The 23,669-nt window shown below is 36.1% G+C and overlaps 1 protein-coding gene across 1 annotated transcript in view; it reads left to right on the top strand.

Moving 5' to 3' along the window:
* LOC134732761 (histone-lysine N-methyltransferase PRDM9-like) overlaps positions 1-23,669 on the top strand; it is a 344,587-nt gene that overhangs the window by 136,323 nt on the left and 184,595 nt on the right. The window lies entirely within an intron of this gene.

The following is a 23,669-nucleotide window of genomic DNA, read 5'->3' as shown; positions in this document are numbered from 1 at the left end:
CACTAAAATGTAAGCATTACATGGTGAATACAGGCTGAACCTTAAAACTGCCCATTGTTATATTTAAAAAGTCATTCAGAAAAACATCATATATTGTATAATTCCAACTGTGTAAAGTTTTAGAAAGTGCTTAACTATTGAGAAAGTAAACAGATCACTGGTTGCCAGAGGTTCAGATGGGGGGATCTTTAGTAGGTGAATCAGAGGGAATATTTTATTGTGGCAAAACTATTCTGTAATGGTGAATAGAAGAATTTTAACATTTGACATGTTAGGCATTTCAGTTCACACCTTGTGCCATAAACTTCTGTGTGACATATGTGATGCCAATAGAATGGAATGTAGAATGTGAGAAAGTAATCCAAATATATTACCAATTTATAAAACAACCTCACCGACTGAAGTTACGGAATGAGTTACCAATACAAGTAACTTTGGAGTTAGTGGAGTTTTTTAAAATAAGGGCAAAAGGAAGTGTATGTAAGCACTGTATTCTACCTGATGAAACGATTTTCCATGGAGATACAAATTAATAGTTTTGAAACCACTGAACACTGAAATTGAATAATTCGGTAAATAAATGGTGAATGATGGGGCAAGATTTCTAAATATTGGAGTGAGAGATTATAGGCAAGTAAGGAAAAGAGGACAGAATAATCCAGGTGGTCATAGATTAGAGTTGGAGACATCAATACAACATAATGTTTAGCTTAATATAGACAAAGGCAGTTAAATACGTGTGTGTATGTGTGTGCGTGTGTATACATGGGTTGATCTATCCACATATACTTATTTGCTTTACCAGAACTAATAAGCATACTTAACTTTCATAGCTTGGCTTCTAATTTAATGTCATTCTCAAAAAATGTAACCAAACCATCTTGGAGATAAAAAGGTGATTCTAGGACTCGAGCAAGAAATACATAAAATTAGCATGGATTTCACGTAGTACTAGAAAATTTTGAAAACAACAACAGCAACAAATAGACAAACAACAACAAAAAATGGCAATGATGGGGGTATACCAAAAGAATATCAGAGTCAAATTTAAGCAGCAAATAATGTTGTACGAGATAATAACTTAAATTATCAAATAAATATCCATCGGTGCATACTGATATAAATACATTATTAACTATATAAACAAATGGGAAAAAATAGACAAATAATGCCCTGAATAGAAATTTTCCAAGTAATTTATAGAGATACTTCAACCTCAATTAGAGGATGCATATCTCCCCATTCCTTAAGTGCAGGCTGTGCATAATAACTTCATTCCAAATAACGCATTATTAAAAGGAGGGAAGAATAATAATTTTACAATGGAGATTCCTGAGTGACACTACCTCAGCTGAGTGATAAAAGTCACCATCAACAGATAAACCATGTTGATAGTATGTACTTGTCTAAGTCTGTTTTGTGTTGCTATAACAGAATAGCACAGGCTGGGTAATTTATTTTTTAAAAAAAGTAGTTTATTTGGCACATAGTTCTGAAGCCTGGGAAGTCAAAGAGCACAGTACCAGCATCTGGTGAGGGCCTTTGTGCTGTGTCATTCCATGGCAGAAAGGAGAAAAGCAAAAGCAGATTATGGAAAGAGTGAGAGCAAGAGAGGGCTGAAGTCACTTTCATAACAACCCAGTCCCACAAGAACAATATAAATCCATTCATGAGGGTACAGACCTAGTGGTCTAATAACTTATTAATGGTCCTACTCTTAATACCTTCACAATGGCAATTAAATTCAACTTGAATTCTGGAGGGGACATTCAAACCATAGTAGCACTGTTGAGTAGTACTTCTGCTGATATTTTATCATCATAATGGCACTTTACCTTTGTGGTCTCACCTTAAGAAAATAATATCCACTCAAATAATTAGAAAAGCATCAGGAAAATCCCAGTAGAAGAATATTCTACCAGGACTTTTCAAAACTGAAAACATCATGAATAACAGAGCAAATTAGAGAAACTGTCAGCCAATAATAACTGTAAGGAGACAGGACTACTAAATGTAATGGAGAATCCTAGATGAGATCTTGGAACAACAGAAAAAGGAAATATGATGACATCTGACCTTTACTTAATTATAATGTATCAATATTGGCTCACTAATTACAACAAATATGCCATACTGATATATAGTGTTAAAAACTGGGAAACTAAGTTATGTGGAAAACTCTCTGTACTATCTTCACTGTAAATGTATAAGTCAATAGTGATCAAAAATAAAAAGTATACTTTAAAAACACTATAGAAAATAAGAAGAAATATTTGGTAACCTCCAGAGGCTTCAATTCATATGAATTGTTTTAGATCATATTCCAAATGCACCCTCTAAAGTTTGTCCTCTCACCCACTCCTGATAAAACTGTCAGAGGAGTTCAAACCAGAGCGACCCCATCTTGAATAGGGGCTGGGTAACATGAAGCTGAGATCTACTGGGCTACATTCCCAGGAGGTTAGGCATTCTTAGTCAGAGGATGTTTATGGCTAGGGGAACAGGTTAATAATGTTGACTAAACAGATCCAGAACTTAACAGATCCAGGAAATGTCCTGACGCCCCAATACCTTTTTTTTTTTGAGACAGAGTTTTACTCTGTCACCCAGGCTGGAGTGCAATGGCACGATCTCGGCTCACCACAGTCTCTGCCTCCTGGGTTCAAGTGATTCTCCTGCCTTAGCCTCCTGAGTAGTTGGGATTACAGGCATACGTCACCACACCTGGCTAATTTTTGTATTTTTAATAGAGACAGGGTTTCACCATGTTGGACAGGCTGGTCTTGAACTCCTGACCTCAGATGATCTGCCCACCTAGGCCTCCCAAAGTTCTAGGATTACAGGCAGCAGCCACTGTGCCCGGCCAGACCAATATCTTTTTTTTTTTTTTTTTTTTTTGAGACGGAGTCTCGCTGTGTCGCCCAGGCTGGAGTGCAGTGGCGCAATCTCGGCTCACTGCAAGCTCCGCCTCCCGGGGTCATGCCATTCTCCTGCCTCAGCCTCTCGGAGTAGCTGGGACTACAGGCGCCCGCCACCACGCCCCGCTAATTTTTTGTATTTTTAGTAGAGACGGTGTTTCACCGTGGTCTCAATCTCCTGACCTCGTGATCCGCCCGCCTCGGCCTCCCAAAGTGCTGGGATTACAAGCGTGAGCCACCGTGCCCGGCCACCAATATCTTAAGAAGAAAACAATTCTTAGTTTAAAAATAAGTTCTTCTTTAAAGGTAATAATATAGATTCTTGCCGAAGACAGTAGGTACACAAAGATTAACAATCCTTTGTCAGGAGCCCTGTGTAATTGTAGAGCACATCTCTCCCATGATTTCTTGCTATGTATCTTATATATAAACAGGCATCGTTCCTAAGGTGGTGTATTTCTCCCCTTGCTTTCGAGAATGCCCTGCTCTGTCTATGGAGCAGCGCTTCTTTTATTCCTTTACTTTCTTAACAAACTTGCTTTCGCTTTACTCTGTGGACTCATGCCAAATTCTTCCTTGCACAATATCCAAGAACTCTCTCTTGGGGTCTGGATCACAACCCCTTTCTGGTAACAAAACCATTTTTTCCCCTTGACTTTTCAGACCTATGGGTTGTAACTAATTCCTATTGTTGCTTGACTAAGTGCCTCAATATTACTTGTTATATTCCTTAACTTTGTCCATACATGTTGAAATTGTCACTTGCAGTTACAGATACAGGTTTTATGGAGCCTGAAATTTGTGCAATTTGGAATTCCTTTTTTAAGATAGGGAGTACACAGTTATAGACACCAAATTTGAGAGCAAAACTATTTTACTGCAGACTTAAAAGGGTGGATCCCTTTCTCCTGAAATCCCTTTAGGGAATTTATCTGAAATGCTTACTGTAATGATTCCTAATTGAAAGCTTGTTGTCCCTCCCCATCCAGAGTATTGAATTGCACAGCAGCTCCCAGACTTCACAGAAGCTCATGCAAATGAGGGCCCTGCAGCTTAAACCTCATTAGCTTCACATTAAATCTGTCTCTGGTCCCTTTCTTTAATTCTCTTCAAAATCCCAATGGAATGTGGCTGTTATTCTATGTCAACAACTCCTACCAGGACAGGCTAGGAGGAGGAAATGGAAAAAGCAGGCTAATTAGAGATCTCTTTAGTCTGTAGAATCAACGCTCTTGGGGGACTTGTGGGAAACGGGAAATGAGGGAGAGGTACATAGCAGTGATGATAGCCAGGCTTTAGCTTCAAAAATAGTGTGGTTGTCACTGTCATTCATGTTCATAGGAACATGAGTTTAAGGAGAATCAAATTTCCGTTTGGAGTTTGCGAAGTTTGATGTGTCTGTATACCATATTCACAGATACATCTAGGAGGCAGGTGTTCTGATCTGCAATTGTGAGGATAGATTTGAGCTGGGGATATATGCATGAGAATCATCAACATACAGTAAATTTCTCTCTGTGAGTAGTCACTTGAGTCAAAAGACTTAGAAGTAAAGAAGGGCTAATGTGAATCTCAGAAGGGCAATATTTGAAAGGGCAGCTCATAGAAGCAAATGCAAATTGACTCAGTTGTTAGGAGGAAACCACAACACTCTATTTAAACAAAAGCAAGAGAAACAAATATATAAAGATGGACAGCATAAGTGACAATTCTGATAAGATGGCAAGGCATGCAAATTTAAAAGTTTCTCTCTTGTTTGTTGCAATACTGAGAATTTTATAAGGTAAGAATTACCCCACTTTAAGATGAGTAACCTGAGTTTCATAAAGATAAAAAATTTTCCTTAATTCATAGCTCACATAACAAAAAGATTTCAGATTTGAGTATAAATCAAATTCTGTATTACAAACTATACATGGATTGGGAGCAGGGGCAATCTCCCATTCAAAAACGAGAAGCATAAAAAGCACAAACAATAGCACTGGAAGTATGCTGGTGGGAATGTAAAATGGTACTCCCACTGTGGGAAAAAGTTTATGAGTTTCTCAATGAGTTAAACATAGAATTACCCTATAACCTAGCAAAGCTGCTCCCAGGTATGTACTCAAAAGAACTGAAAGCAGATTTTCAAACAAAAATGTGTATAGACATGTTCCAAGTGGCACTATTTGCAATAGCCAAGACATAGAAACATCTTAAACACGCATCAACAAATGGATGGGTAAACAAAATGTGATGTATTTATAAAATGAAATATTATTCAGCCATGAAAAGGAATGAAGTACTGATACATGCCACAGCATGGATTCACCTTGAAAAAATTATGCTATGTGAAAGAAGCCAGACACAAAAAACACATATTGTATGATTCAACTTATATAAAATATCCAGAATAGGCAAATCCAGAGACAGAGAAAGAAAGCAGATAAGTAACTATTAGGGAATGGAAGAGGAGTTATTCAGGAGTGACTGATTACTGGATATGGACTTTCCTTTTGGGGTGATGAATACATTCTGGAACTAGCTAGTGGTGATGTTTACACTACATTGTGAATGTATTTAATGCCAATGAATTTTTTTTTTTTTTTTGAGATGGAGTTTCACTCTTGTTGCCCAGGCTAGAGTGCAATGGCACAATCTCGGCTCACCGCAACCTCTGCCTCCCAGGTTCAAGCAATTCTCCTGCCTCAGCCTCCCGAATAGCTGGGATTAGAGGCATGCACCACCATGCCCAGCTGATTTTGTATTTTTAGTAGAGATGGGGTTTCACCATGTTGGTCAGGCTGGTCTTGAACTCCCGACCTCAGGTGGTTCTCCCGCCTCAGCCTCCCAAAGTGCTGGGATTACAGGCATGAGCAACCATGCCTGGCCAGTGAATTATATTTTTAAAAAGAGTTTAAGTGGTTAATGTTATGTTTATCATATTGAAAAGTTTTTTAAAATTAGCACTGGAAGCTATAGGCCTTCAGAATCTTTAAAGCTTTTAAATAAAACAAAACAAAACTCCAAACAATCTCTATCAAAACAGTGAATGAAAGTTATCTCCTTAGAATATTTTTGTGGTTTTATAATTATGCTATTATGGCATAAAAAGGCCAGTCTTCCTGTTATTAGATCTGCTATTATCCATTATACATGTTAAGCAATAAAAAAGAAATGTATCTGTCTACTCTGCTGCCTCCTATTTGTCACCCCTACAACTTGGTTTTGTGCTACAACTCTCATCTTTTCTCCTTTAGTAATGGTAGAGTTTGGCATTTACACAATAGTTTTTATTATAATTATGCCTTCATGGCTAACAAAGAAGGTTTCTATGTGTATGTGATTGGTGCTAAAACCAACATGCTATCCATTCTGTCCTTCCAAATTTAATACCTTAGTTTGATATTGGGTGTAGTTTATGTTTCTGGGAGATGCTTTGTAGAATACACCTTGTGTCTAATACAGTGCAATATATTTCATATACATATTAAAGAGTAAGATTTTCATATTTATGGCCAATAATGCAGTGGTTATGAAACAAAACTTTAAAAAACATAAACTCTCTAAATTTTGGAACAGTTATATATTTACAGAAAAAATTACAAAGGTGGTACAGACAAGTGACATAAACTCCACGCTCAGTTCCCCCTGTTTTTAATGTTTTATATTAGTATAGAACATTTGTTAAAATTAAGAAGTCATAAATTATTAAGTCTTTGTTCAGATTTTCTTTCTAATACCCTTTCTTTTCTAAAATCTCATCCAGGATACCACATTCCATTTACTTGACATGTCTCTATAGGCCACTCTTAGCAGTCAGTCTCTCAGACTTCTCTTGTTTTAGATGACATTGACAGTTTTGAGGGATATTAATCAGGTATTCTGCGGGATTTCCCCGATGTTTTTTTTTTTTTTTTCATGATTAGGAGTATATGCTAGCAACATGGTTTATGATCATGTCAGTGTTGGCCATAAGCCCATGTTTGAGGTAGTGTTGGTCAAGGTTTTCTGTTGTAATGTTGCCTTCCTCTTTCAGGAATGAGGAAATATGCCCTCCAGTCCTTGAGGGTAGAGTATCTACATAAATTATTTAGAACTCTACCAACTTCCACAATGTTCCATTTTTTTTCACGTGGAACAGCATGGGATGAGGGTGAGATGGATCAGCATAAATGGGAATAATCATGAGAAAAAACTGTTGAGGAAGCCATGAACAAAAGCCTTCTGCCATTTTGTGGACCCGGGGAGTCAGATGAATGTTTAAAATTACTGATATGGAAAGTTAGTGAGCCAGCTTGAAGAAATATCTCAAGGCCACCAATAAGGAGGTCTCAGTAGAGGTTCTGAATACTCTGTCAGTGTAGCCTCCCCAGCCTGCCATAGGAGGCCTCTGAATGGGGATGTCTAAGCTAGGAATGCATATATGGCTAAAACTGTGGCCTGCCATTGTGGGAGTGGGGGTGAATCTTTGACTACAACTATCTCCAAAGGTTGCAATGCATTGGCTGTGCACCAAGTGTTGAGTGGGGAGAGCCACCTTCCCCCTTGAAACCTGCCATTAAAAACTCTGTAATTGACTATGACTGGGCCTGAAAGATCAGTTCATCTATTTCTGCTTGTGTTAAGCTTGGGAGTTTGTGTCCTAAAAAATACTGGTCTATTTCATCAAAGTTGTTTCAATAGAGCATAGAGTGATTCATAATATTCATTATCATTTTAATATTCATGGGGTAAGTACCAGTGTGTTTAAACATATAGTAAAGACTGGCAAAAATAGAAGCTTGTTCCGAAAGTATAATTCTAATAGCACGCCCACAATCACAGAAATGATTCCATTTTCAATGATTTCAAGATAAAACTACAGGAAGCTTTAAAATGCATTATTAAGCAGAAATTTCCAACTGAAGCTTGTAGAACTCAGCTGCGGTGAATATGATACTGAGGATATTACTCCCACTGAGTGGGAGCAACTTCCCTGGAAATCAGTGCCTGAGTGTTTTTCTCTCTGTGTGCTTTGCTGTTCTATCTCTCTTTTTCCTCAAAGCCTCTATATCCTCTGTCCTCTATCAATTGCATCTTTATCTCTCTGTTAAGCAATTTATAATCTATGTACAAAATTTATCACCCTTTCTTCCCAACTCCAATATTAAAGATGTTTAAACTTTTAACTATTTTATTTTTTTATTGTCCAAAACAAATGTAATTTAATAATCAATTCCTATAATTATTTGCATTACCATAAATAACATTAAATATATATTTATTCATGGACAATAATATAATACTTAGAAGATTTTCATTTTTTCTGCTGAAGATGTGAAAAAGTTGCATTAATTTTGTTTGCATTTCAATAATGTTAAATATAAAGATGTTTTCTTCAAATATCTTAGGTCGGTGTTTAGGAAAGGTGGTCCATAGTATTCTATTCTAGAGTTTTTGTGATATGTAAGTTTACAATTGGGATTTTCGGTCTCATTCTAGAGCATGTGAAACAGAATGTTTGAAGAATGCCCATCCTTTTGACACATTTTAAAGCAGTATCCCCACAGATCCCTGTGTACCCTAATGTATGAGAAAATTTTCTTAAGTCTTGAATTTAAATTTTTATAATATCCTTTTTATTTCTCAGAAGTCATATTTGCAAATGTTTTTTGATTATCCTCCTTGCCATTCTGCCACCTTTACTGAGGTATTCAGATAATTTTCTATTACTGGGACTATAAATGCAATTTCCTCAACTATTTTGAAGAGATAATATTTTCAATCAGATTGCTATTTCTTGCACTTTCTCAATTTTCATAAAATTCTTATTACACTGGTAAGGTGGCAAGAATTTCAAACAGGTTTTCAAATGTGGCTTCAATTATTTGTCACCTATGTGGTTTTGAGTGAATTTCCAGTAAAGTATATTAATTGTTTGCTTTTTAAATTTATCATCAAATTTCATTTGATTATATTCATTGCATTAAAAAAATGAAGATGGAAGTGGATTTTAAAAGGCATACTACCTTATAGATGCACTTCTTAAATTAGCTTATTGCTAATAGTAGGAAAGGTGCAATATTTAAAAAATAATTGCTTAAAATAATCTTAGAAAGATCAGGGATGTAGAATGATAGAGAAACACAAATTGTAATTTTCAGTGTGTGTATGTGTGTACATTTTAATTACTTGTACATAATTAAATTTATCTTTTAAGTTCTAGAAAGTTATAGCAAAATGTCATGACAGTAATTAATAGAAAAATACAAAAAGATCATCCCCTTTAGACATGTATTCCAGCATATAAAAATACTTAAAGCCAGGCATGATGGCGTGCATCTGTAATCTTAGCTACTTGGGAGGCTGAGGTGGGAAGATCACGTGTGCCCAGGAGTTCAAGTCTGCAATGAACTCTGATCACCACTGCACTACAGCCTGAGTGACACAGTGAGGCCCTGTCTCCAAGAAAAGATAAAAATACATAAGTCTCTAACATTGACAATCTTACATTAAATTCCTATAAATTTGAAAGTTATAGGTTATAGGTGCTCTCTCATTAGTCAATACAATTTTCTTTGTCCCTGATTTACCAAAAATGTGATATAAATGATGCTAAATTATGAATTCCTAAAGAAGTGATTCAAGGTTTGTGTTCTGGTGGGAGACTGAGCATATTTTTCTTGGACAACCTTTCCTTGGCTGGACAGCTAACGTTAGAGTGTCCAGATCTCCATAATAAGTCCCCTTTCCTTCTTAAACTGCATACTGGCTGATTCTTTTCATCACTTCTAATTAAATCGTTGTCAAGACCATGTCACCCCCTATTTATAATCCTTAAATAAATTCTGATTGTGCACAGAATAGACTTGGTTTAAAAAATCCTACATACTCCTAAATATAGTTTAGCTCTGTAGTTTATCTCCCATCACTCCCTCACTCATTCGTGATATCACAGTCTTACTGAAATTCCTTCTATTTCTTAATCAGGAAAAATTTATTTTGACCTTGAGATTTCCACATTAGATCTACTTCCTCTTTAAAATGTGCTTTTCCTAAACTTCATATAGCTATCTCCTCCTTACTATTCAGACCACAGTTTAAATGTCTTTTTTGAATAAGAGATGCTGGTGTGGCTGCAGAGAAAAGGGAATACTTATACACTGCTGGTAGGAATGTAAATTAGTTCAGCCACTGTGGAAATCAGTTTGGTGATTTCTCAAAAAACTTAAAATACAACTACCATTTGATCCAGCACCCCCAATATTGGGTATATACCCAAAGGAATATAAATCATTCTACCATACAGGTATATGCACTCATATATTCATTACAGCACTATTCACAATAGCGAAGACATGGAACCAACTTAATGTCCATCAATAGTAGGCTGATAAAGAAAATGTGCTACATATATACCGTGAAATACTATGCAACCATAAAAAGAATGAGATCATGTCCTTTGCATCAATACGCATGGAGCTGGAAGCCACTATTCTAAGTGAACTAACACAAAAACTGAAAACCACACATCACATATTCTCACTTACAAGTAAGAGCTAAACATGAGTACACATGGACACAAAAAGAAGGGCGCAGTGGACACCAGGGCCTGCAAGAGGTTGGAAAGTGGAAGGAGGGTAAGGATTCAAAAACTACTTTTTGTGTACTATGCTTATTATCTGGGTAATGAAATAATATATACACCAAATCCTCGTGACACACAATTTATCTATAGAACCAACCTGTACATGTACCCCAGAAACTAAAAGTTGAAAATAAATAAATAAAATTCTATTTTTGCAATGAAGCTTTCCCTAACCATTCTATTTCCAGCCTATCAGTTCTCTAGTCAGTTATTAAAAGTAACAGCAAAAACCGCAATTACTTTGGCACCAACCTAATAACATTCCATCTAATGATTTTAATACAGTACTAATTTTTTTCATAAATTGTTCTTGTATAAGGCATAAAATTAAGGTTCAATAGTGCTGCTTTGACATCCAGTGAAACCAGGAGGGTTTTGAATGGCCTCATTTCAAGTTCCCTCTCCCATTCTGCTTCCATGGATAAGGCTTTGTCACCAAATTTTTTTTTTTTTTTTTTTTTTTTGAGACGGAGTCTTGCCCGGTTGCCCAGGCTGGAGTGCAATGACACGATCTCAGCTCACTGCAACCTCTGCCTCCCAGGTTCAAGCAATTCTTCTGCCTCAGCCTCCCAAGTAGTGGGGATTACAGGCACCTGCCACCACGCTCAGCTAATTTTTGTATTTTTAGTAGTGATGGGGTTTCACCATGTTGGCCAGGCTGGTCTCGAACTCGTGACCTCAGGTGATCCGCCCGCCTCCCAAAGTGCTGAGATTACAGGCGTGAGCCACCGCGCCCCGCCACTAAATAACATTTCTTATTAAGGAGATAAGCCATATTCCTTAGATACTCATCTTAGTAAACCCAGAATAGTGGGTTTTGCTTCTCTGTTAGCCTGCAGAATTATTCAGCCAAGACATATCCTCCTGTGGAAACTAGAGGGCACCCACCTTTGTGATACTAAAAAGCCAGCCTCCCATGGCCCACACTTTTTCAATCTCTTTCTGAATTTGACCTCTGTGTGCCCCCACATGAAATGTGGTGCTCTCCTTCCCTGGATTCTATGATGAGTAAACTGCCGTCTAGCTCATCTATGCAGTGTTCAGCCTTCCTATAGCCATTCTGACCAGAATCCCTCCTTCACTGATGGAGTGAAAGAGAGGCTAACAAAACAACTGTTTTCCTGCATTTATTAATCTTCTGCTATTTGTCTATCACCATGAAAGGCAAGCGCCATATCAACAAACACATCATCTGTCTCCTTGACCCACATATCCCTGGACTCTTCAGTAATGCAGCATTAACAAAAATTTTGAATAAATGAATGATTACTTAGACTTTTCTTCCTATCTCAAATATTTAGAAATTATAACATAGATATTTACAAACATACATATGTATAGGGTTTTCAAGAAAAATATTTGTATTAATGCTAAAAAACATGAGTAACTTCTGGTGGTGAGCCAGGAAAAGGAAGAATCTTTAGAAATAAGAAAGCGTAGTATGCTAATGTGCAATGATTTTCTAAAATGACCATTCATATTAAATAGATGTTTTTACCCTGAGCCCCAGAACCAGTGAATATCATAAGATATTATTTCCATAATGATTTTATGTTATAAGATGTAGTTGATCACAATATAAGAAAATTATCCAGGTAGACTTATTGCAATAACATGAGTCCTTAAAAGCAGAGAACATTCCCCTGCTGGTGGCAGAAGAGGGTGTCAGGAAGATTCGATATACAAGAAAGATTCAAGTCACAATTTCTAAATTTAAAAATGGAAAAGACCTGCTGGGCGCAGTGGCTCACTCCTGTGATCCCAGCACTTTGGGATGCTGAGGCGGGCGGATCACGAGGTCAGGAGATCGAGACCATCCTGGCTAACATGGTGAAACCCCATCTCTACTAAAAAAAAAAAAAAAAAAAAAAAAAAAAAAAAATACAAAAAATTAGCCGGGCGTGGTGGTGGAAGCCTGTAGTCCCAGCTACTCGGGAGGCTGAGGCAGGAGAATGGCGTGAATCAGGGAGGCGGAGCTTTCAGTGAGCTGAGATTGCGCCACTGCACTCCAGCCTTGGTGACAGACTGAGACTCCATCTCAAAAAAAAAAAAAAAAAAAGGAAAAGACCATGATTCAAGAAATATGGGTGATTTCTTGAAGCTGAGGATGAGCAGGACTGATATCCAATGGGGAAGCAGAGGCCTCAGTCCCAAATATCACAGAGCGACACTGTCCACCACCTATATGAATTTGGAAGCAGATCCTTCCCCAGACTTTCCAGAAAGAACATGATCTAGCTGACACATCAATTTCAACATTATGAGACCCTGAGCAGAAGACCCAGTCTAACCTGCTCTAACTTCTAAATTACAGGACAGTGAGATGACACATGTATGTTTATAAGTGTGCTAAGTATATGACAATTTGTTATATAGCAACAGAAAACTAATACAGTCAGATCTACAGAGGAAATCACTCTGTAAATCATTCACTGCAGAGAAAAGAGACAGGAGGGATCAGTTTTAAAATGTACACATCTTGGCAGTAGTGGATACAGGATCAGGAGAGTGCCTGGGAAAGACTGTCAGCATTTATCTAGCACATTTGATATGGAGATCTAGACTATGTGACCTTATTTTTGACCCCATTCTCATTACCTGAGCACCATAATCCAGGTAATACTGCCTTATTCTCTAGAAACCCAAAGAAATTATCAGAATAAAGAAAAAGCCTGAGGCTTTGAATAGTTGGAAACTAGCAGAAAAAAATTATGCTTCTGCATCACATGAACAATTAGTCAAGTTCCTTCCCCGAATGACATGTCATATCTTTCCTTCTGTAAATTAAAAAGAGACTTATTTGGGCAATCCCACACTCAATAATAAATATAAAACAATGAATTAGTAAAAACGCAATCACCTTGAAAAAGAAGTAATGATTCTCCCTTCATACTCAAACAGCATCAAGATTAAAAGTAACATCAGGCGGCGCGTGGTGGCTCACTCCTGTAATCCCAGCACTTTGGGAGGCTTACGCGGGTGGATCACGAGGTCGGGAGATCGAGACCATCCTGGCCAACATGGTGAAACCTCGTCTCTACTAAAAATACAAAAAAATTAGTCCGGCGTGGTGGCGGGCGCCTGTAATCCCAGCTACCGGTGAAGCTGAGGCAGGGGAATGGCGTGAACCCGGGAGGCGGAGCTTGCAGTGAGCCAAGATCTCTCCACTGCACTCCAGCCTGGGCGACAGAGCAAGACTGTCTCAAAAAAGAAATAATAAAAAAAGGTAAATAAATAAATAAATGAATAACATCTATAGTTATTGTTTTGATATATTTACAAACATACTATGTAACAATTGCATGGATAAATGTGTAACAGGATGTAACAAAGATAACTGCTTAAACACAGGAGAAATTATTATGGGCATGAAAAACAAAAAAAAAAGGTATATAGGCTGACTGGCCTACATATAGGCTGAATGTCTTCAGAAACAAGATGAAGAATCAGTAATTTTATGTTCAGCCAAACTATATTAAAACTACTCGAATAACATATAAGAGAATTGGAGGGAGAGAATTCAGGGAAGGGGAGATTGACAGAAGAGGAGTGGGGAGGAGTGTGCTTTTTCTTGTGGAAAGCCTCTGTGGGTGCTGTCCTACAGCTTTGCACAATGCAATTTTGATGATTGCACAGTAAACAGCTACCTGTGGAAGCTTCTCCCTGGAATATATCGAAGATGCCTCACTTGGTTTGGGTGGGATTAGCTGAGAACTCTACCATTCTACATTATTTCTCTAGGGCTGAAAAAGTTCTATTTTAAAAAAACGTTAAAGTCGGGATGAAGATTCTGCTAAATTGTTGTCACTTCCCAATTAGCCTAGATAAGTGCCTCTGCTTCTATGTACTGATTGTTTTTCCCATTATTCATCATCTGATGAATTTTTGGTCAACGTAGAATGTGTTAAAAGACATCAAGGGCTTTCCTTTCTCTCCCCACAGCAGTCTTACAGCTGAGGCACAGAGACTTCTGTTCAGGGCCTCTCTTGCAAATTGATGTTTCTTCTATAATCAATGCTATGTCTGTGTGATATGCAACTGTATTTTTAATTTTATTTTTGAATGAAACAGTGAGAGGCATTAGAGTTGGAATCTGCATCTTTTCTTAGTTTTTACTACCAGCAGTGTATAAGCATTCCCTTTTCTCTGCAGCCTCATCAGCATCTCTTATTCAAAAAAGACATTTAAACTGTGGTCTGAATAGTAAGGAGGAGATCACTATAGTCCCAGCCACTTGGTAAGCTGAGACAGGAGAATTGCTTGAACCCGGGAAATGGAAGTTGCAGTGAGCAGAAATCACGCCACTGCACGCCAGCCTGGCGACAGAGTGAGACTCCATCAAAAAAAGTAATAATAAATAACAGTAAAAATAAAAATAATTATAATACTGCAACTCTCTTCTGCTTCTCTACTTATAGCATGAAAAATTCTGTTTTCCATAGTGATTATTAGTTTTAACTCATGTAACCATGTAGCTATTTAGAGAAGAAGAATAATTTTGATGACAAGGAAAAAATAAAAAGGGAAAGAAAGGTGGATTTAATTGACAAACTCAAACTATTGAGAGAATATTTTCTTTGAAAGAATTAAGCTCAGGAGCTCACAATTTCACTTCAGGCAATAGAACTTAAATTTAAAAAGCTAAATATCTATCAACTTGCAGAAAAATGCATATAAATCTTGTTTAGGTCATGTAGTGGCCTATGAATCTCTTGGGATCTGAAAAGTAGTTTGATAACATTTGAATTGCATATGGAGTTATTAGATGAAAGGATCCATATGCATTAATGTATAAATATTTCCAAACATATCTCCAATTACTTTATACAATAACATTTGAAGAGAAAACAGGAATGGAAAGAGAAAAAAACAAAACAAAACACTAAATTTGGGCCAGATTAGCTTTCACCAGTTCAAAGAATTTCTGTACTTTATAATTCAAGCAAAATAATTTAATTAGTTTGTTTCAAAGAATGACCTTCCAATATTCTAAATTTGACCTTGTGTTTGTTTAAACTAGCTAAATCACTAAAAATATAATGTCTTGTAATATATTTATTTATAAAAAGCAAATTGTTATGGGATTCCTTTATTTGAAGCCAAGCAAAATACATAGCCAGCATACAAATGTAAGCATCCCTTCATTCTATGATAAAAGAGTCAAGTACAACTTCAGAGAATTGTTTCTCTTATTCTAAGGAGAAAATTTAATTCCTGCTTTTTGCTACAATACCTTTCAGAAATGAAATTAATTCTTTGAGATTTACCACAGTTTCATTCTTTTTCTTGTTGTTACTATAAACAAGTGTACAATTGATCTAAAGATCAATAAGGTTACTTGACTACAAATAAAATATATCCACACAAAGTTAACTTCATTAAAGCAAATAACAAAATACAATTTTCAGAAATATTTTAGTAAGGGGACCGCCTCCATTATGTCTAACTTATGTATTCATTTCTAAATTCTGCAAAATTGAGTTTATTGCTTTCCAGTGCTGCTGTGTGGACTGCTGTCTATGATCTCACTTTTTTTTTTTTCTAAATTTCAACTTTTATTTTAGATACAGGGAGTACATGTGAAGTTTTTGTTACATGAGAATATTGTGTGATGCTGAGGTTTGGGGTATGGATCATTTCACCCAGGTAATGAGCATAGTACCTATCTTGACTGCATTCATATTACCGCAAAAAAACCCATAATTTCATTTTTTGTTTCTGGCTACACAGCATTCCATGGTTTATATGTACAACATTTTCTTGATCCAGCCTACCATGGATGGGCGTCTGAGACGCACCGTGTCTTTGCTATTGTGAATAGCGTGAAGATGAACATATGAATACAGATGTCTTCTTGGTAGAATTACTTTCTTTCCTTTCAGTAACAGAACAGAATAGAAAACTCAAAAATAATGTCAAACACCTACAATCATCTTATCTATAACTTGGCTGACCAGAGCAAGCAACGGGGAAAAGACTCCCTATTCAATAAATGGTTTTGAGATAATGGGCAAGAAGATTTATACAGAAGATTGAAGCTGGACCCTTACATTTTACCATATAAAAAAAACTAACTCAAAATACATCAAAGACTTAAATGTGAGACCTCAAACTACAAAAATGTTAGAAGACAACCTAGGAAATACTCCTCTTGATGTTGACCTTGGCAAATAATTTTTGGGTAAGTCCCCAAATACAATGGCAACACAAACAAAAATAGACAAGTGGGACCTAATTAAACTAAAGAGCTTCTGCAAAACAAAAGAAACTATCAGCAGAGTAAACAGACAACCACAGAATGGGAGAAGTTATTCACAAACTATGCATCTGACAGAGGCCTATATTAAAAAAATGGGCAAAGGACATGAACAGACACTTCTCAATGAGAACACATGGACACAGGAAGGGGAACATCACACTCTGGGGACTGTTGTGGGGTGGGGGGAAGAGGGAGGGATAGCATTAGGAGATATACCTAATGCTAAATGACGAGTTAATGGGTGCAGCACACCAACATGGCACATAGATACATATGTAACAAACTGCACATTGTGCATATGTACCCTAAAACTTAAAGTATAATAATAATAAAATTAAAAAAAGAGGATATACATGCAGCCAACAAACATGGAAAAGTTACATACATATGGCATCGAGGATCATCAGAGAAATGTCCATCAAAATCAAAATGATGTACCATCTTACACCAGTCAGAATGGCTATTATTAAAAAGTCAAAAAACAAGAGATGCTAGCTAGGCTGCAGAGAAAAGAGAATGCTTATACGCTGTTGGTGGGAATGTAAATGAGTTCGTCCACTTAGAAATCAGTCTGGAGATTTCTCTAACAACTTAAAACAGAGCTGCCATTTGACTGACTCACCTTTATTTTTGTTTCTGGTTCTGGAACTTCTAGGTCACATTATGTTAGCCTGAGAGTTTAACATCATCTGTTCACACCAGGCAAACTGTTCTGTCACCTTCTCTGACCTCTACTCATCTTCTGCTGAGTAGATTTTGATGCTAGGGCTGCTTGCATGACATATACTTGAGAGTCATACATGCTTTTTTATTCTTTTTATTTTACTTTGTACAATGACAGTCATTTTGGCATTCCTTACTGCTACAGCTTGGTTATCATATCCTGTATTCCTCTATTGAATTTTTCTAACTTCATTTTGATTTACTTTAATGATCTCAGACATATTTTATCTTCTACTTGTTCCAGAATCTCATTCAGCAGAACTGTAAGATCTTTTATAATCTGCCATCTCTGCCTCTCTCTGCCTCTTTTTCTCTCTCTGCACATCTGTGTTTGTGTTTATTAATAATTACAAATGGATTAAAATTGTAATTCAAATCTCTGAAATTATTGGGTTCTTTTTTTTTTTTTTTTTTTTTTGAGACAGAGTCTCGCTCTGTCACCCAGCTGGAGTGCAGTGGCACAATCTCGGCTCACTGCAAGCTCTGCCTCCCGGGTTCACGCCATTCTCCTGCCTCAGCCTCTCCGAGTAGCTGGGACTACGGATGCCCGCCACCACATCCGGCTAATTTTTTTGTGTGTTTTTAGTAGAGACAGGGTTTCACCGTGGTCTCGATCTCTTGACCTCGTGATCCGCCCGCCTCGGCCTCCCAAAGTGCTGGGATTACAAGCGTGAGCCGCCGCGCCCGGCCGTGGGTTATTTCTTATTCCTACTTTATGTGGGTGCTATGATCTCACGTGAAAGATGAATAACTCGTTTTATATTTCAAAATAAATATTTTAGCAATAAAAACCTATATAATTTTCTGCAACTGTATTTAAGTTTTCTAATCATATGTCACTATTTTTTGTCATGTGTGTTTATTTTTTAATTTTGAAATAAATGCAGACTTACAAAAAGGGGACCCAAGTTTTTCAAAATAAATAAATATATCCTTCTTCTAGTGTTTTAAAAATTTCATGTTATATAACCAATGATGAACACTAAGAAAATAAATTAATATGAGTAATAATCTACCAGTATTATTCAAATTAATTTATGTCACAGATTCGAAAGATTAGGGCAAAAAGAAAAATATAATAATTTATGTGTCCAACTAATTTCCTTTTTCTGGTGCAAGATTCAATCCAGGACCAAATAATTAGTTGTCTTGTCTCTTTAGTATCTTCAACACAATTCCTCATTTTTTTCTTTGCTTTTCATGACTTTAAAACTTTTGAAGAGTATTGGCCAGTTATTTCAAGAGTGTTCTTAATGAGCGTTTATCTAATGTTTTCTCCTGATTATGGTATGTATTTTTAGTAAAAATATAATGGAAGTAATGGTTTATGCTTTTTTTATAATCATTTCAGTGGGTGGATGTCAATATGAGTCATTACTGGTTACGTTAACTTTGTATGTTTGGTCAAGGTGGTGTATGACAGGTTTCTAAATAGTAAGGTTATGTTTTTATCTTCATAATTAATATGTATCATGTAGGGAGAAAGTTCGAAAGTATGTAAACAAAAAAGATTTTATCATATTTGTGCTAATTTTGGAAACATTTCATATCAAGCTTTTGTCTTTTTTAATTAAACAAAGTAGTAACTTACCTTTCTACATTGCACCACCTGTAATAATTGAAGGATAATTTTAGTTTGCTTAAATATGTCATTTGTTTACCCCTATACATTTGTATTATTTATTTAAACAATACAATAAACTAGAACAATGTGTCTGGAATAAATGAGAAAAAGAAAATATGTAGCCATGGCTTTAGACAGCTATAAAGTACATGGCTTTAGGAACATTCTGAAAACCTGCTTAAACAGACAATAAAGAGAGTCTTGATGAGAATGGAAATTGAAGGCTAGTGCCCATTTGATATAAGAGAAAAAATAATAGCTTACTTATTTCTACTGCCCCATGGAACATTAATAAAACTGAATTACCCTATAAAGAGAATAATAACTTGGAAATGTGTATAGAAGAGAAGATGTTCAGTAGTCTTTATTACAGAAATTTTTTCCAATAATGAATATAAAAATTTAGCAAATGAAAAGGTGCGAAACTTTGCATATACTTTAGCAGTATTAGGAGGAACAGAGTTTTTAAATTGATCTGAAGTCTTAAAATCTGGATTTATGTTTTAAGAAAATGATCACATATTAAAGATGGATGCCAATATAATTGAAACTTAGCAGAGCAGCTGAAAATTACCCAATACATGTATGACCTTAGTGACAATGATATCCTTTTAGAGAGCACCTCTAATTGCAAATTTTAACATTTATTGTAGGCATGAAAATGCATGCCAGCATACAATTCATTTTAATTGCCATTAATTTGTTCGTCCATGTTCCATCTTACTGGAAGCAAATAAGAAAGTTAATATGCCCTTGGCTTTTTTATGATTACTGGAAATATGCTCCATTCTCTTCCCTTTGACTCCAGATTTATGAAAATTAAATGGTGCAGCTTTCTGAGGTACCCAAGTCTAGAAGAGTAAAGGAAGGTATACCACAAGCAGTGCATAGGTAGCACACAGATTTTAGCAAAGTATTTATGTCTTTGTTTTCTAGCCCTAAAAACAACTCTAGGCATGTTATTTCACATCAATTGCTTGAAGAAATAGCATAACCAAACATGAGGGACAAACATACTTTTGGACAAGTTGTGTTCCGTTGCACAGTTAAATTACTTAGTGACAGAGTGACTGCTTTGCCTACTTATAGCCCTAGAAGGGTCATCCTTGGCTATACTCCAGATTCTGCAGTCTCACAACAAATCAGATCATAATGCTCAGTATTTTGAAGTAAGTTGATTTATTCTCTAAGTAAGTAAATGTCATAGAAAAGGAATAGAAAACAAGGTTGCATATTGACCAGAATTAAGATGGGTTAGAATAAGATCAGCCACATTAATTCAAGAGAAATAAAAGGGTAAGATAATTACCTATTTATTATAAATGTAATATGAAAATTTAAAAGAAGTTCTTTTGTAAGTTGTTTGACTTACATATTTTTGTATTATATTTCAGTGGATTGAAGAGTGTCCCCCCAAATTTATACCTACCAAGAACCTCAGCATGTGACTTTATTTAGAAATATGTTCTTTGCACATGTAATTAAGGATCTCAAGATGAAATTACCCGAAATTTAGGATGGACCCTAAATCCATTCTTGTATAAGAAAAGGAGAATGCACAGGGAGACCATTTGCAGATGGAGGCAGAAGGTTGAGTTATGCTACCACAAGCCAAAAATGCTGGTATTACCAGAAGTTGGGACAGGCAAACAAAGATTCCTTTCTAGGGCCTCTAGAGGGAGCACAACCTCATTGAGACCTTGATTTTTTACTTACAGCCTCGAGAACTGTGAGAGAATAAGTGTATTTTGTTTTAAGCTACCTGGATTTTTGTACTGAGATTGGGGCAGTGCTGTATCTAATATCAAAATATGGAAAGTGCCTTGGAATGGGTTAAAAGATACACAAACCTTGGACAAACTTTGGGGCATATGACAAAAAGTGCCTAGATTGCCTTGAAAAGTCAATTGGTAAAAATATAGACGCCAAAGATGTTATTGGTGAAGGCTTATTGGCTGTAAAAAGCATGGTAGAGGAAGCTTCTATCATCTTGAAGAATACATAAATCATCATGAACAGAATGTTGGTAGAACATTAAAGGTGTTTCTGATGAGTCTCAAAAGGAAATGAGAAACATGATATTGGAAACCGGAGAAAAGGATATTCTTATTTTAAAATGGTAGCAAACTAAGTGGAATTTGGTCATACTGTTGGGTAGAAAACAGACCTTGTAAGCACTGAACTTGAACACACTGAATTTGAATGCACCCTGATTTCCCCTTGCTTTGTGTGTATATGGCCTTTGAACCCCAGCTAGGGGTTAGGCCAAGGAACCCAGCCCCACTTGTCAGGCCTTATCTTGAACAAATTGGAGGACAATTGTCCCAGATGATTGTAGGCCAACTTTCTTGAATTTCTCCAAACTAGAGTGAAGAAAGCCAATTTTTCTAGGGACCTTCAAATTGTGGGACCAGCAAGAAGTCTTGTTGTTCTGTCCAACTTCTGAGAATCTTTCCTAAAGACCCATGTTGTGACCCCATGAATATCTACTTTAAATCTCAAATTTCTTAGTAACCATTTGAAAATTTCCACCTTACTAGCATTAATATCTTGATTCTCCTCTTCCTCTTTCACCTTTGTTTTGCTCATTTCCTTATGTATCTACTATCGGTGCTTCATCATTTTTTTTTTCTTTGGAATTAGGTCAGATTTGGCCCTGTGTCAAGATCAGTCTCAATACTGTTAGTAAAATCCTATTTATCCTTTAAAACCCATTTCTGTGATCATCTCTCACATTCTCTGCAGAGCTTTAACTAACCATATTTACCTCTCACAGGTGTTGCTTTAACTCTGTGTTCTGAAAGAAGCATTGTACATCTATCAGGAGAGAATGAGTGCTTAGTGTATTGAAAGCAAATGAGATTTGATGTCCCATGTACAAATAAAAGATCCTGATTCTCTATAATCTTGGGCAGTTTACTTGACCTCTAATGCTCAGCCTTATCAACACTGAAAAAGATACGATTGCCAGCCGGGGGCAGTGGCTCACATCTATAATCCCAGCACTTTGGGAGGCCGAGGCAGGCGGATCACCTGAGGTCAGGAGTTTGAGACCAGCCTGGCCAACATGGTGAAACACCGTCTCTACTAAAAATACAAAAATTAGCAGGGCATGGTGGCGTGTGCTTGTAATCCCAGCTAGTCTACTCAGGAGGCTGAGGCAGGAGAATTGCTGGAACTCGGGAGGCAGAGGTTGCAGTGAGCCGAGATCACACCACTGCACTCCAGCCTGGGTGACAGAGCAAGACTCCATCTCAAAAAAAAAAAAAGAAGAAAAAAAAAAGATGTGATTGCCACATAAGGGAATATGTATTTATGTATATACATATGCACATATATAATTACTCAGAAACTGGCTGAGGAAGCTTAATATTTTAATTTTACTTATAATTTTGAAATATCTTATACACTCACCTACTATAAGTATCACAAAGTGAAGTAATGACTCAATTTTCTTGCTTTCTCCGGTTTCAGATATAAAAGCCATCAAAACATAATTTTCAAATATAATTATGTTTAACTTTAGAAACATTCAGCTCAAGTAAAGCTATAATTTATATGTAAAATACAGTATATAGCACATATTTAATCATTTAAAGAAAATTTGCTTTGCACAATCTTCATATGCAAATGTCATATTTGGTTATATATCATATTTGGGGATCTGTGAATTTAAACTGAAAAACTGACCTGCTCATTTCTTAATAGTAACATTTCTGTAGATTAAAAAAAAAAAAACTGAAAAAGAACTTACGTAAAAGCAGGTTACTTCTTGATTATCTATAAACAATAAGATCATTTTAAGTATAGGTATAAAGCTTATTGCACTCTATCCTGGGTGACAAGAGCGAAACTCCTCCTAAAAATGTACACATATATAGACAGATATAAAGCTTATAAATATCTGTTCATATATTAGATTATGAAACAATTTGAAGATTTCAGTAATTTCATTGTAAATTGCCAAAATGATCTATGAACGAAAAACCTGTGATGAGTAATAAAAGCCATAGATGTCCATTATTTTAACATATAGCAGACAAAGTCATTGGGGTTTTGTGTTTAGTTTTTCTTTGACCCAAGGTGAATGTTAAGATAGGTAAATCATTCACTAAAATCATTTTTAGAATAATTTTATTTTACTCTCAGTCAGAAAAGGTGATTTTGTTCATGTTAATTTTATATAATTGATATACTTTCTGCATAAACTGTCAAGATTTCTGTTTTTTTCCTCCAACATATTGTATATTTAGAAAGCTAAAGAAATAATTTAAGGGATAGCTATCTATATGGAGGATGTGAGTTGAAGTTCACTTGAAATAATTTCATCTGTTTTGGCATAATGATAGTAGAGGAGAAATATATCTACGCACTTAAACTATGAAAAATGTGTTCAAACATGAAATTCACAATCTACATATTCAAAATGTATGTATAAAGTATATGGCATACTGAATGTCATGAGGAATATACTTCTACAATATCTCAACTTTCTAAATTATTATTTATTGACTAGAAAGAAATTATGTATGTAAA

This window comes from Symphalangus syndactylus, chromosome 16 (assembly GCF_028878055.3).
Source record: "Symphalangus syndactylus isolate Jambi chromosome 16, NHGRI_mSymSyn1-v2.1_pri, whole genome shotgun sequence".
Classification (NCBI taxonomy): domain Eukaryota; kingdom Metazoa; phylum Chordata; class Mammalia; order Primates; family Hylobatidae; genus Symphalangus; species Symphalangus syndactylus.
The sequence above is the reverse complement of the archived record's forward strand: the minus strand, read 5'-3'. Positions and strand labels throughout refer to the sequence as shown.